The sequence below is a fragment of the Otolemur garnettii genome, unplaced genomic scaffold, assembly GCF_000181295.1.
Source record: "Otolemur garnettii isolate 467f Iridium unplaced genomic scaffold, OtoGar3 scaffold00121, whole genome shotgun sequence".
Taxonomy (NCBI): domain Eukaryota; kingdom Metazoa; phylum Chordata; class Mammalia; order Primates; family Galagidae; genus Otolemur; species Otolemur garnettii.
This window is the reverse complement of record NW_003852516.1, coordinates 5,202,115-5,214,687: the sequence shown is the minus strand read 5'-3', so window position 1 is coordinate 5,214,687 and position 12,573 is coordinate 5,202,115. Positions and strand designations below refer to the sequence as shown.

Genomic DNA, 12,573 nt, shown 5'->3' with positions numbered 1-12,573 from the left:
TATCATGCTGTTAGCATTTGGCAGAAGACAGATTAAGAAATGCAGTAGGCAGCAAATAGAGAATTAAATAGAGAAGAACAGAAAAAGAGAGTCCACACCCCGCTGGGTGATGGAGCCGTGACGTTAGCCAGCTTGTGAAGGCAGCATCACCAGTGCCTTGGAGACGAGCAGCAAATTGACGCAGCTTCTTGTCCAATCCTCAGATGAAATAGCTTTCTCCAGACAACCAATGAATGCTAAATCTCGTGTCCAGAAACACATTCCCTCTGATAACAGCATGCCAGCTGAAGACAATGTCCCCTCCCCCCTTTTCTATTCAGGCTGTCACAGTATACTTGGGCAGCATAATACATTCTGGGACAAAAGCAAAATAAGGTGGCTGCTTAAAGGTGCAAATTACTAGTCTTCAAAAAACTCCAAGTTTTATTTGTAATGACATGGAAAGTTTAAAAAAAAACACATTCATTATCATTGTTGAGCTTTATAGCAGTAGGAAATGCAAATATCAGACCACGCAGCCTCTGCCTCGATAGGGAAGGTCTGTAGACTAGAAATACGTGAACTACGTACCAAATGCCACGAACCTCTGAGCGGCAGCGCTCCAAAAACCCAAACAGTGAACACATTCTTAAGTGGCAATAATATTCTAACACGCTGTAATCTTTACACTTTATACAACAGATTCAACACCCAATTTTAACAAACAATAAATCTTAAAAATATTTTTCAAAAGGAGGTCGGAGGGTCTCTGAAAATGAGCAGATATCCAACCACTGCAACGTGAGTGATTTTCCCCATCCTATGTTTTCACTATGGATTTTTGAAATACATCAAAGCCTGAAAATGGAAATATAATTAAAAGCTTTCCATAACAAATTTCTTAGAGTATTTAAGATCTAATAAACAAGTTTCTTTTGCAAGCTCAACTGAAGGACAAGGAATGTTAATAATACAGCATTTGTTGCTTCAATAAATAAAAAGAACAGCCAGCACTATGATTCAGCTATAATACACTGACTCAGTTTTCTATATTACGAAACAATTATACAAAGTGTCTTAGTAAATAATCATATGAAAGCAAATATTAATTATACATATAAAAACAAAATTTTAGAGTAAATGAAAATGTTATAATTCTATTATGAATTAAATTTTTTAAAAAATTCTTACGTGTAAAAATATGGGCTTCTTCACATTTTGTTTGTATTTTGCTACAGAATGCAGACTATTGATGCAAATACTACAGAGACACCTCAGAGCTACCAAGCCTATGTTTAAAGTCTACAGCTCATTACTAGCAAATATTCTCTAGTTTTAACTTCCTCTTTCTGTCTTGGACTATGACTAGGTTAAAACCACGTATTTTCAAATGAAGAAAAAGCTGTTAAATATCTATTCTCTCCAAAAGGATTTTTGTACGCTAATAAAGTCATAGGTTCAACAATATAAACAAGATGCACAATTTCACGATTATAGAGTTGGTCTTTACAATTTTACAAAAATTGCACTTTATTTAACTAACTGATAGGATAAAAATTATATTATTATGTTCTCTATTCAATTAGACTCCTGCCTTCCCAAAGCCCAAGATCTACCTTTATTAAACATTTTAGGTAGCAATACGGAAGTTAGAGAGTCAATTTAAAAAGCCTTTTGTAAGGAAAATGGCATAGCCCATACCCTCAAATGCCTGAAGAACCAAGATCAAAGTAAACCAGATTAGGAAATGTGTCTCTCAAAGACATTCATTCGCCAAACATTATTCCAAAGACCTACAGGACAGATTCTAAACCAAGACACATTATCATCTCTCACCTCAAGGAATATTATTCCATAAAAGGAGACAGACAGTGAACAAATGATTATAGTAAAGTATGAAAAAAAAATCGTAAATGGCATACAGAGCTTACTAGTTAGTCTAAGTGAGATTACTAAGAAGCAGAGTTGTGGTTCAAGGAAACCCTGCTGGAAGAAGAGGAACCAGTTAGGAAGGAAGAACAAGTGATCCTCAGGCGAAGAAGGAAGGGAGCACAGTGACCGCCTGAAGCAAAGGGCACCTGCAGAGGAATGGGCCAAGATGAGGCACAGAAGAAATGGAAAGATCGTGAATGGTCCCTTAAGCTAAGCAGTAGGAACTTCCCTCAATGAGAAAATAACTGAAATATTTGAACAAGGGGAGTACAAAATATGTCTTAAAGATCTGTAAGTTTTGTGATTACATAAAATGCTCCCATATTCTACTGCAGCAAACTTTTGGTGAAGAGTTGACGTGCCACCCCACCCCCCTAAAAAATGAGAGAAGAAAACTTAAATTCTGACAGTTTATATTTTAGACTAAGTGTAAATTCACTAATAAACAATAGAAACACATTAACATTGTGAACCAAAAGTAGCTACGATTATTGAAATTTAAGTCATAGTGAAACAGGACTCTAATAAGCTAGGGTAATGCGACTGCAAAGTATTGGGATCCTCAAAGTTCGAATCAGTCCAGCTATATAAATTTCTCATCACGTACAGCTTATTGATGTTTTCACCAAAAGGCACATTTTTGCAAAATGTTATGCATTCTGAAAAGGTGGTAATAAACTGAAAGTTTCAAAAGGAAAATTTTTAAGGGCATCCAACAGAGTCAGACACAAGTATAACAATCTACTCTCTATTCTTAACAGCTAGAGATGCTACCACTTTGACCAGCTTTCCTGCAGTACATGCCAACATCCACTATCTGGTGCCCAAGGACCGCAATCTATAAACAGCTGAAGCTATTTTTCAAATGCCACCTTGCAGGAACAACTAACGTAATGAATTTAGAGACGCTCACACACTCTGACTACAAATCTGAGCTACTTAACAGCCAAAGCACAGTTCTGTTTCATTTTAGCTGAGAATCTGAAAATACTCTGGCTGAGACTATGGTGCTCTATGAAGCATTTATATTCTTTAATAACATCCAGAGAAAGACTAGCAACAGATCAGCCAGAACGGAAAGTAGGCAATTATAGTCACGATAATAGCTACCAGGAATAGAGAAAATTGATGGCTTAAAGCATTTCTTTATTAGAATAAAGGAGATGCGATTAAAAAAATAAGCAAGCCACAAAGTTTACTTTCCAAAGTCTGAACTGTCTTTATTAGTAAAATAACTAATGATATGAAAGATGTAAAGATACGTACAGAGATGTGAGTTAATGTGGTAAAGAGCTGTTATGAGAATGAGGGTTAAAATTAAAACTCCCCTTTGTATTTCCCTGGGGTCGTCATAAACAATTTTCCTTTGTAAGGGCAAAATTATTTTGAATAAATAAGAAGAAAACTAAATACCAGTTAGGATTATGGACTTGTCTCAATCTCAATGTGTTAAAGGCTTTGCCCCTTCAGCAACTCCTTGGGTCAAAGTAGACTCAGTTTTGTAAGAACGAGTCATTTGGGTTTGTTGAGAGAGAATACACAGGAAGACTATGAACATGGAATCACAAATTCTTAAAGTAGTGAGAGACTAGAAAAGAGTTCTGACTTTTCCATACTTTCAAATCACGCATAATACACATCTATCAGCAACGCCTTGCATTATATAAAAGGAGGGGGATGTCATTGGAAAGTCACCTTCCTTGTGTCACTTTACTCCCCCACTTCAGAACTGCTCTCCTAAAGGATCATTCGCAACATATTCATTTACAGTTAATGAAACTGGTGACACATATGCAGCTAAATGAATCATCTAAGGTTTCACTGAGTATTATCCATTGTCAGGTCTAAAATTAGGCTAATACATGAGAAAAAAAGAAATCCAAGCTTTGGAAGCAATGTGATCGAAAGAAAAGAGTAACAAATAACAACACCAATAAAACAATTTTAAAAGCAATGACAATTACTAGCTTTAAACAGGTTAAAAATACAACAAACTAAAATTTTCCTACAAAACTACTTCAAAGCATTTGAACTTGAAGATAAGCTCGAAAACACGGGCCACTGGACCAAGAAAATTTTAGGAAAAATGAAAATTCATTTGGGGTCCATTCAAATGATCAATATATTTTGCATTTCCTATAGAATGCTTTACTTAATTCCTGAAGTTATTAGGTATCTCAAGAGAAAAGCTACGCAAAGACTGGAGTTAAGAATCTCAATTATCAGATTCATATAGGGACTCTTACGTTGCTGGGTACTAAGTGGTACGGTGAATTGATAACTCTGATATAGACATTTTCTCATCAAGGTGCCAACAAATTAAGAGGTGAACTGATTCTTGTAGCTAAACTGACAGCTTAACAAAATATTAACTTGGATGAATATTCCAATGTATTTTCACTAAGGAGATTTGAAAATTCTGAACCAGCTACACGGTTGCGGAATGAATTTAGCTAAAGCACCAGGAAATAATCTAATCTCAAGATGGTAAAGTATAGTCTTCCACCAAAAGCAATTTTGAGACAGACTGATATTCTATTATTTATCAACATGGAGCCCAGATATATCTGAACTCCTTTTTTGGGGTGGGGGGGGAATCTTTCAAGAATTTTCCAGGGCAATGGAGGAAAAATTATAGTTATCCGAGTGCTCGATGACTTCTTTCTACTTTTGAATCCTATTGAATGTCTCCACTCATTATAACACTGGCTTCAAAGTCCATGCCATCAGTTAAGTCTAGAACCAGGGCCGAACTAAACACTCCACATCTATTCTAATATAGAATAATTGGAGGCATTCAGATTCTAGGCTTGGACATAGTATTTTCCCAGTAGAGATTCTTTCCTATTGTTTCCTGCAAGCTTGACCTTCTAAACCAGCTAACATTAGCAAATATAAAACATCAACTGGGCTCAGCCCCAACATTATCTCTGTACTATGCTGCGGGATACTGGAGCCACCCCATCGTGTGGCTTCTTACATTTATTAAATAAATTTAAATTACATAAAAATAAAACTTCTGTCCTCAGTCACACTAGCCATATTTCAGGCATTCAACAGGCACAGTAGCTAGAGTCTGCCACACTGGAGAGTGCAGAGAAAGCATCAGATAGAGCAGCTGAAACTTATGTACCATCAAATTTAGGGGCTTTTTAATGACCTTGTAGGAAGTCATCTTTTACCCCAGTAAATGACTTTCCCTGTTCTTACTCTTAAAATTGGCACTACCAAAATTTAACATAAGCTTTTTTTTTCCCTTGCTGAATACCAAACTACTTCATCACCATGAAACACATGGAAAAGTACTGAACTGAATGATAAAATATTAAGAGTGAGCTCTAGCTCTGCCATTGATTCACTTGCCTGAGCTCAGATTTTACCCTTCGGACGGCCTTCATTGTATTGTCATCTGAAAAATGTGAAGGTTAAATGATTCCTAAAGTTTCAACTGTAAAATTTTCATCCTGTATTTACTTCTCAATATTGCCAAGACGTTCTTCTAAAATGGATTTAATGTCGCTCTAAATATAAAGGAAAACATAATATACTTTAAAGGAAAACATAAAATTATCTGAGAAAAAACTCTACTCAACTGTTACAAAAAGAGGTACCTACCAGCTGTAGAGTAAGCCGTGAAACAGTTTTACCCAACTTGTACTATGTACTTGGTTAACAATTCTGAACTTTTGATAACACTTTAACTAGAATATAAATTAAAAATAGCTCTTCCAGAAGAAAGTTATCTAAATAATTAGGATCTTTAATTACAGACATTGCTATTTTGTTGTAAGACTTTTCTTAAGTATGGAACTGAACATCAAACAAGAGATTATTATTTGAGAAGAGTTTTCAATTCTTTAGGAAAATGGAGATAACCCCCTACCCTGAAGGGCAGCTGAAAACAATTTTTCAAAGCCAAAAGGCCCCCAAATACAAATATATTGTCCTATATCATAATACTTGAATAATAAAAATTATAATATATTACATGTTAACACAAAACCTCAGTGTCCTAAGACAATTTAAAACCCAATATAACACTTATATAAAACAAAACTTTGCAAAAATGTACAATGTAATCATTAATATAGTTAAAACCAATGACTTTGTAAGCAGTAATATGACCTTTCTTAGTCCCAGCAACATCTAAGATAAACATCCCATTTCCTGACACTTAGCAGAGTTTTAAATCATTGATAACTTGCTTCTGACATGTTGTCAACTGGATTTGGAATGAAACTCAAGATGTTTGCCTGAAAAATATTTGTTAAAAACGTACTAAAATTTGGGACATAAAAATGCATACATACACACTGCCCAAAAAAATAAAAAAAGGTTACGTTATGAGACACATGTATTTTTTTAAAGTGAGATACTAAAAGCCAAGAGAGGTATTGCTCTAGGAAGTTGTTGACAGGGCAGATTATAATGCCAGGTACTGAAACTGGAGCTCAGAATGCCTGCTATTCCTTAAGCCACCACCCATCTGTGTTAAAGGTGGGTGGCAGCTGAGGTATTTATGATATTAACTGTTTTTACTATCACAATGTTTGCTCACAAAAAACAAAGTGATTTGCAAAAACAAATTCCATGTTTGATCCAAAGTAGTTTGGCAATAGTTTCATATTTTGTTTTCCATTCGCGTTTTTTTTTCTACAGCTGTTAATCCACACTCTTTTATTTGCAAATCCAAAATCCAAAAACCTCTAAAAACTCAAACAGCAGCAAAACTTGATCCATTTAGTATACAAAGCTAGCCCATGTTTTAAGTATATTTTGCTGCAAAAATATGAATGTGACAGGGTCCAGTCCCAGTCTCCATGGGGATGCTGTAATACAGAGTAGATGTTGAGTAGTTCCCTGAGGATACATACACAATCCCCAGGGGATCCCTAAAACCCCAGATAGTACCATACCCTGTATACACTGTTTTCTCCTGTGCACATATACCTTTTATAAAGTTTAATTTCTAATTAGGCACAACAATTACCTAATCATAAAATAGAACAATTATAACAATATACCACATCACTATTCTTATACTTTGGGGCCACTACGAAGTAAAATAAGGGTGACCAACACAAGTAGGGCAGTATCAGGACAACAGACCTGATGCCAAGGTGGGTACTAAGTAAGAACAGAGAGAGAGGGCAGACAGCACAGACCCAGTGGACGAGGGAATGATTTGCATCCTGGGTAAGACACAGTGGGACACTGAAAAATTTCATCTCAATACTTAGCAATTTAAAACTTAGAAAGTGTTTGTTGTTTGTTTCTACAATTTTTCATTTAATATTTTTACATCTCAGTTGACTGCAGATCACTGAAAGTGAAACTGAGGATAAGAAATTAACGACTATATTGTCTTTATTTATTGAAGTATAATTTTTTTTTTTTTGAGACAGAGCCTCAAGCTGTCCCCCTGGGTAGAGTGCCGTGGCATTACAGCTCACAGCAACCTCAAACTCCTGGGCTCAAGCGAGTCTCCTGCCTCCGCCTCTCAAGTAGCTGGACCACAGGCGCCTGCCACAAAGCCCGGCTATTTTTTGGTTGCAGCCCTCATTGTTGTTTGGCGGGTCTGGGCTGGGGATTCGAACCCGCCACCTTAGGTGTACGTGGCTGGCGCCTTAGCCGGTTGAGCTATAGGCGCCGAGCCAATTTATTGAAGTATAATTTAACATACAACTTAATTCACCCTTTTTAAACATATGATTCTGTAGATTTTCCAAAATATGTAAAGTTGTGTGACCACTACACCTCAAGACAGAAAACATTTCTATCACCCCAGAGTTTGCTCAGGCCCCTCTGAAATCAATCACCTACCTCAATCTTATTCTATGGCAATCACTGATCTAATTTCTATCCTTATATATTTTATTTTATGGAATGTCCATATATGTATAAATGGAATCATAGGACATATAAATGTCAGAGTCCAGCTTTTATTAATTACAGTACAAATTTTTCTGAAGTTCATCCATGCTGTTAAACTTATCAGTAGTTTGTTCCTTTTCCTTATTAAGTAATATTCCATTATATGATATACCTCAACTTGTTCACCCAACCTCGAGCCAATAGACATGTGACTGCACTTCTCTTCAGTAAACAACATAGCTATGGGGGTGCTGGGTTATATCCTACAAATAATGTTTAAATTTGTAAGACACTCCAAACTATGTCTTTTTTAAAATCTGATAAATTCTCAATTCTCAAATATGGACTTGTTACTTACAGAAAGGAAAAGAACAAAAGAGAAAAAGTTAACTACTGAGAAATATAACAGTACTACTATCACCTCACAGCTGGAAGTCCCAACCTTGCCTCTTAATGGGGGTAATTCACCTAACCGGAACTAATTTGCATATATTTGAATTCTTCATTTCCCACTTGTTTTGTTGTTGTTGTTTTAAATAGAAAAAGGGGCGGTGCCTGTGGCTCAAAGAAGTAGGGCGCTGGCCCCATATGCTGGAGGTGGCAGGTTCAAACCCAGCCCCGGACAAAAACGGGGGGGGGGGGGGGGGAACCTTTCATAAATAGAGAGAAAAGAGTATTTTCAATCTTAGGTTCAGGTTATCAGTATTCCTTATATATTTAGAAATGGTGGTAAACATTTTTTAAGGCAAATTCTATAATAAAGTTATGGATTGTGCATTAGCTAAAACCTAACTCTGGAAAAACAGACGAATGTTACCATCAGTGTTTGAACATCATAGTAAGGCTGGATGCAGGAAGTTTGATGTACATCACCGGTTAATCTAAGCAATCTTCTAAAATCTAAGAGGTACAAGAAGTTCTGAATAGTCATCTACTAAAAAGATAATACCAAGCACTGAAAATTACATAGACCCAGTTTCTACCCTCTAAGAAATGGAAGTTAGGTAGATAAATTTCTATCAGCACAAGAAAAGACAAGGAGAGATGGACTCAATTTTCGTTATTATTAATACTGGCTTTTTATATATGTTTTGGATAGAAATGTTGTTGTTCTCTTAAGTAGTTAAAATAAGAAGGAACTAGACAGTGAAACAGATACTAAGGGATGGCTTATACTCCAGAGAAGAACATTTCAATGTACCGATGACATGTGGCTTTGCATCCTCTATATATAGGCAAATGTATCCAAATAAGATAATCTAAGATGCTTAAAATTGAACACTTCCTCTTTCCATTTCTCCTTGCTGCTACTTCAAATCAAAATGTTCTCTGACTTAGATTTAGACATACTTAAAATAATTTCTCAAAGCAAAATACTACAAAATAACTTTTCAAAAAACACAAATACGTCTTTACTTCCTCGATTTATAAATTTATTATTTTCCTCAGTTTATAAGTTTTCCTCCCTATTTTTTCTGAAACCATAATAAACATTCTCTTTCTCCACTGAACAAAATAAGAAAAGGAGGCCCAAGTAAAAAGAAGCAAGTTAAACTCAGAAGTTTTAAGTAGAGTAAATCTGTTAAACGAATGTTGGATTATATTGAATCTTTCTAATATTATGCTCAGGAAAAGAGCAAACTGGCTTTTTAGACATTCTATCTTAATACCCATCTTTATAATCCTCTAGAACACTTACCCAAACTGCTTCTCTTAGAGAACGTATTCTTTAATATATCTGAAACTTTTAGCTAAACCGTGAATGTTCAATATCTGTTTTGAAACTGTGTAAGGTTGAAAGACTGCTCTACTTTAACAACTAAATTGCCAGTTACATTAACTATATTATTGAAATAGCTTATTCTAAGTTAATGAGCACTTCTCAGTATGTGAAGTCTCAATCCATGGTAAAATATCCATTAAGTATTACACAAGCTGAATGAACAACATGATTGCTCCCATAATTATGTTCAGAAAGATTACTGGACAATGTATTTAACTAAATATTAAAGTAAATATTTTCAATTTTACCATTAACTTATAGTTATGTAACATGGCATCTCTAGTCACACATTAAAGCTAGCACATCAAATTCAAATACTGCTACACTGTGATCCATTTGATGCCTTTTCTCTACTTGTAACTCCTTCCATTCTTATTGTCACCATTTATTTATGTATTTTTTTCTTCTTACTATTCTCTCAACAGATCTATAAACTCATCACTAATATCTGTAGCTCTCAATTCAGAGTCATCATATTAATTTATTTTAATTAACTTACTGCCCTGCTCAAAAATAATAAACAAAATAGAATAAAATAAATTTATGACTCCCTATTCCTATCTTATAAAATAATGTTCAACTCTACAGACTGACAGTCAAAAGCCTTTAAAAATACAGATTAAAATTTATTATTCAATGTTCCTTTTCCCACCTTGCCTTCCCAACAAATACTATGAACTCTAAATTACCCATTTCCCCCAAATATACCTTGCGTTTTCCTGAAATTCTTTACTCATGTTGGTAAGTATTTAATCTCTAACCCACTTTCACTTGTTAAAGTCCTGCCCAAAAATGTATGGCCAACTAATGTATGACTTCCTTCATAAAAATCACTCCTTACCATTCCAATAAAAAATACCGTGGAAGAGCACAGATTCCAGTCCTAGTTTGGGCACTACATACTTTTAAAATTTCAGGCGAGTTCTTTGCTTACTCTAGATCTTAATCATGAATAAATAAGGATATGAAATCAGTTTATCTTGTCAAGCCTGTCTGAAGATCATATTTACAACCAATGGTGTAAAGGCAGAGATTCTAAACCGCTGGTAACTTCATAGACCTGAACAATTGTGTACACACCAGATAACTGCTTGCAAAAAATGTGAGTTTATGTTTAAATATGCAAAGTGTTTTCTCCCTAGGAAATGGGTATAAAGATGCTCCTTAGAGTGATCCATGAACCTATGTTATTTATACAGACCCATATAGACAGTAATAGCCCTTTTCACCAATGGTAAATTCCCCAAACCTTTAAGATTATGGTGCTTAGCTCTATTACTGCCTAAAAATGGTTCTCCGCCATTTTTCCTCAACACACCTGACAGATGATGTTCACATGGGTGATATACTTTCATCAGCAACAGCTGTGCACTGCAGTCTGCTAAATGAATAAGCTATTCTGTGCGTTTGGTGCCATTCCTGCTATGCTAGCTCTAATTTCATCACTTCTTCTCCTACTGATTCAAGATTTATAGTACCCATACTACTGCTGTATTGTGTTCAGCATAGTGTAAACATACATTGTCAATGTATGTTTACTGAATGAAAAAATAAATGATGTAATTCAAAGGATGCCTAAAAAACTGAATGACATTTTAAAAAATAAACCAAGAGCTGAAATGAGAAAGATTATGTCTAGGATAATACCATTAATCAGACTTCATTAAAGTCAATTAACCCTAACCTTGTGTAAGAGATTTAGTGATACTGTTGGGGAAACATAAGGAAAAAAAGGAAGTGAAGCATGTGTTGCTGAGGATGTAAATTACAACTGGTGCTTCTTGAGAAACACCAAAATTGCAAAGTCACTACATTCAGAGATGTTCTGTAAATCAAGGACAAAATACACAAAGAAAAAAATGCAACCAGACACAATAATCACAACAAAAACAAGACAGTTCTAACATCATAAAGTTCTTACATTCATTCATCACACATGTCTCTGCGTTAGCCTGAAATTCCTTAGGAGTGTACTTGTTAGAAGCTGCAGAGGTCTGACAACCTCCAAATAAGTGTCTCCGAAATCTTCAGGCCCTCAGTGGTTTGATGCATCCAGAAGCCAAGCTGCCTGATAAGAGCAAGGACTGTAGGAAAGTAATTTTCTTTTCACAGATAACAACATCGTTCCTATAAATCACAATATGCTTTGTGCATAGAGCCTCAGAGCTCTGACGCTGTAGGTGCTACATACAGAACCGTTTCTAGAATGAAGAGATCATATTTGCATACCAGTTTAAATAAAAGTGCATTTTCCTTAATTAATTAATATAAATATAGTACTCCACATAAAAATAATGCAAATGTGAGAAAAATCTCTGACAGAAAAGTGTTTTTGCATACTTTCTATTCAATGATGGACTTATTTTTCTCCCATGAATTTATCAACTACCCTCACATAAAAATTATTACTTAGCCTGACGAAAGTGCTGCTACCATAAAAATTAACTCTCTTGGAACGCTCAAGAACTAAATCACTCCAGATAGCCATGTTTCCAGTATAACAGTGAATTCAGCATCTTCTCTGTTCTTGATGGAATTTCTTTTTGAAATATATTATACATATTGATGCATTTGGAAATAAATTATTCCAAGCACAATTTAACTTTTCTTGACAATTCAAGGCCAATTATTATGAATTTCCACCAGACTGTACAATAACAGAGCAATGCTTTCTGGGTCTACTGAGATGTGCAGGGATATTTGTATCTACCAATAATAAAATAGCTCCAGAATGTTATGCATTTTATCAGCTTTTGATATATAATTTATCTCTTTTCCTTTGCATAAAAGATCCTCTTTACATATTTCCTTTCCTGGCTAAGAAAATGCTGTCCAGTAGAAATATAAGCTTATATACAACCTATATATGTAGTTTTAAACTTTCTAGTAGTCATGTTAAAAAAGTAAAAACATGGGCAGTGCCTGTGGCTCAAAGGAGTAGGGCGCTGGTCCCATATGCCGGAGGTGTGGGTTCAAACCCAACCCCGGCCAAAAACTGCAAACTT

At 35.2% G+C, this 12,573-nt stretch overlaps 1 protein-coding gene across 1 annotated transcript in view; it reads right to left on the bottom strand.

Annotated features, from left to right (window-relative positions):
• The window catches only part of TNKS (tankyrase), a 170,876-nt gene that overhangs the window by 83,597 nt on the left and 74,706 nt on the right, over positions 1–12,573 (bottom strand). The window lies entirely within an intron of this gene.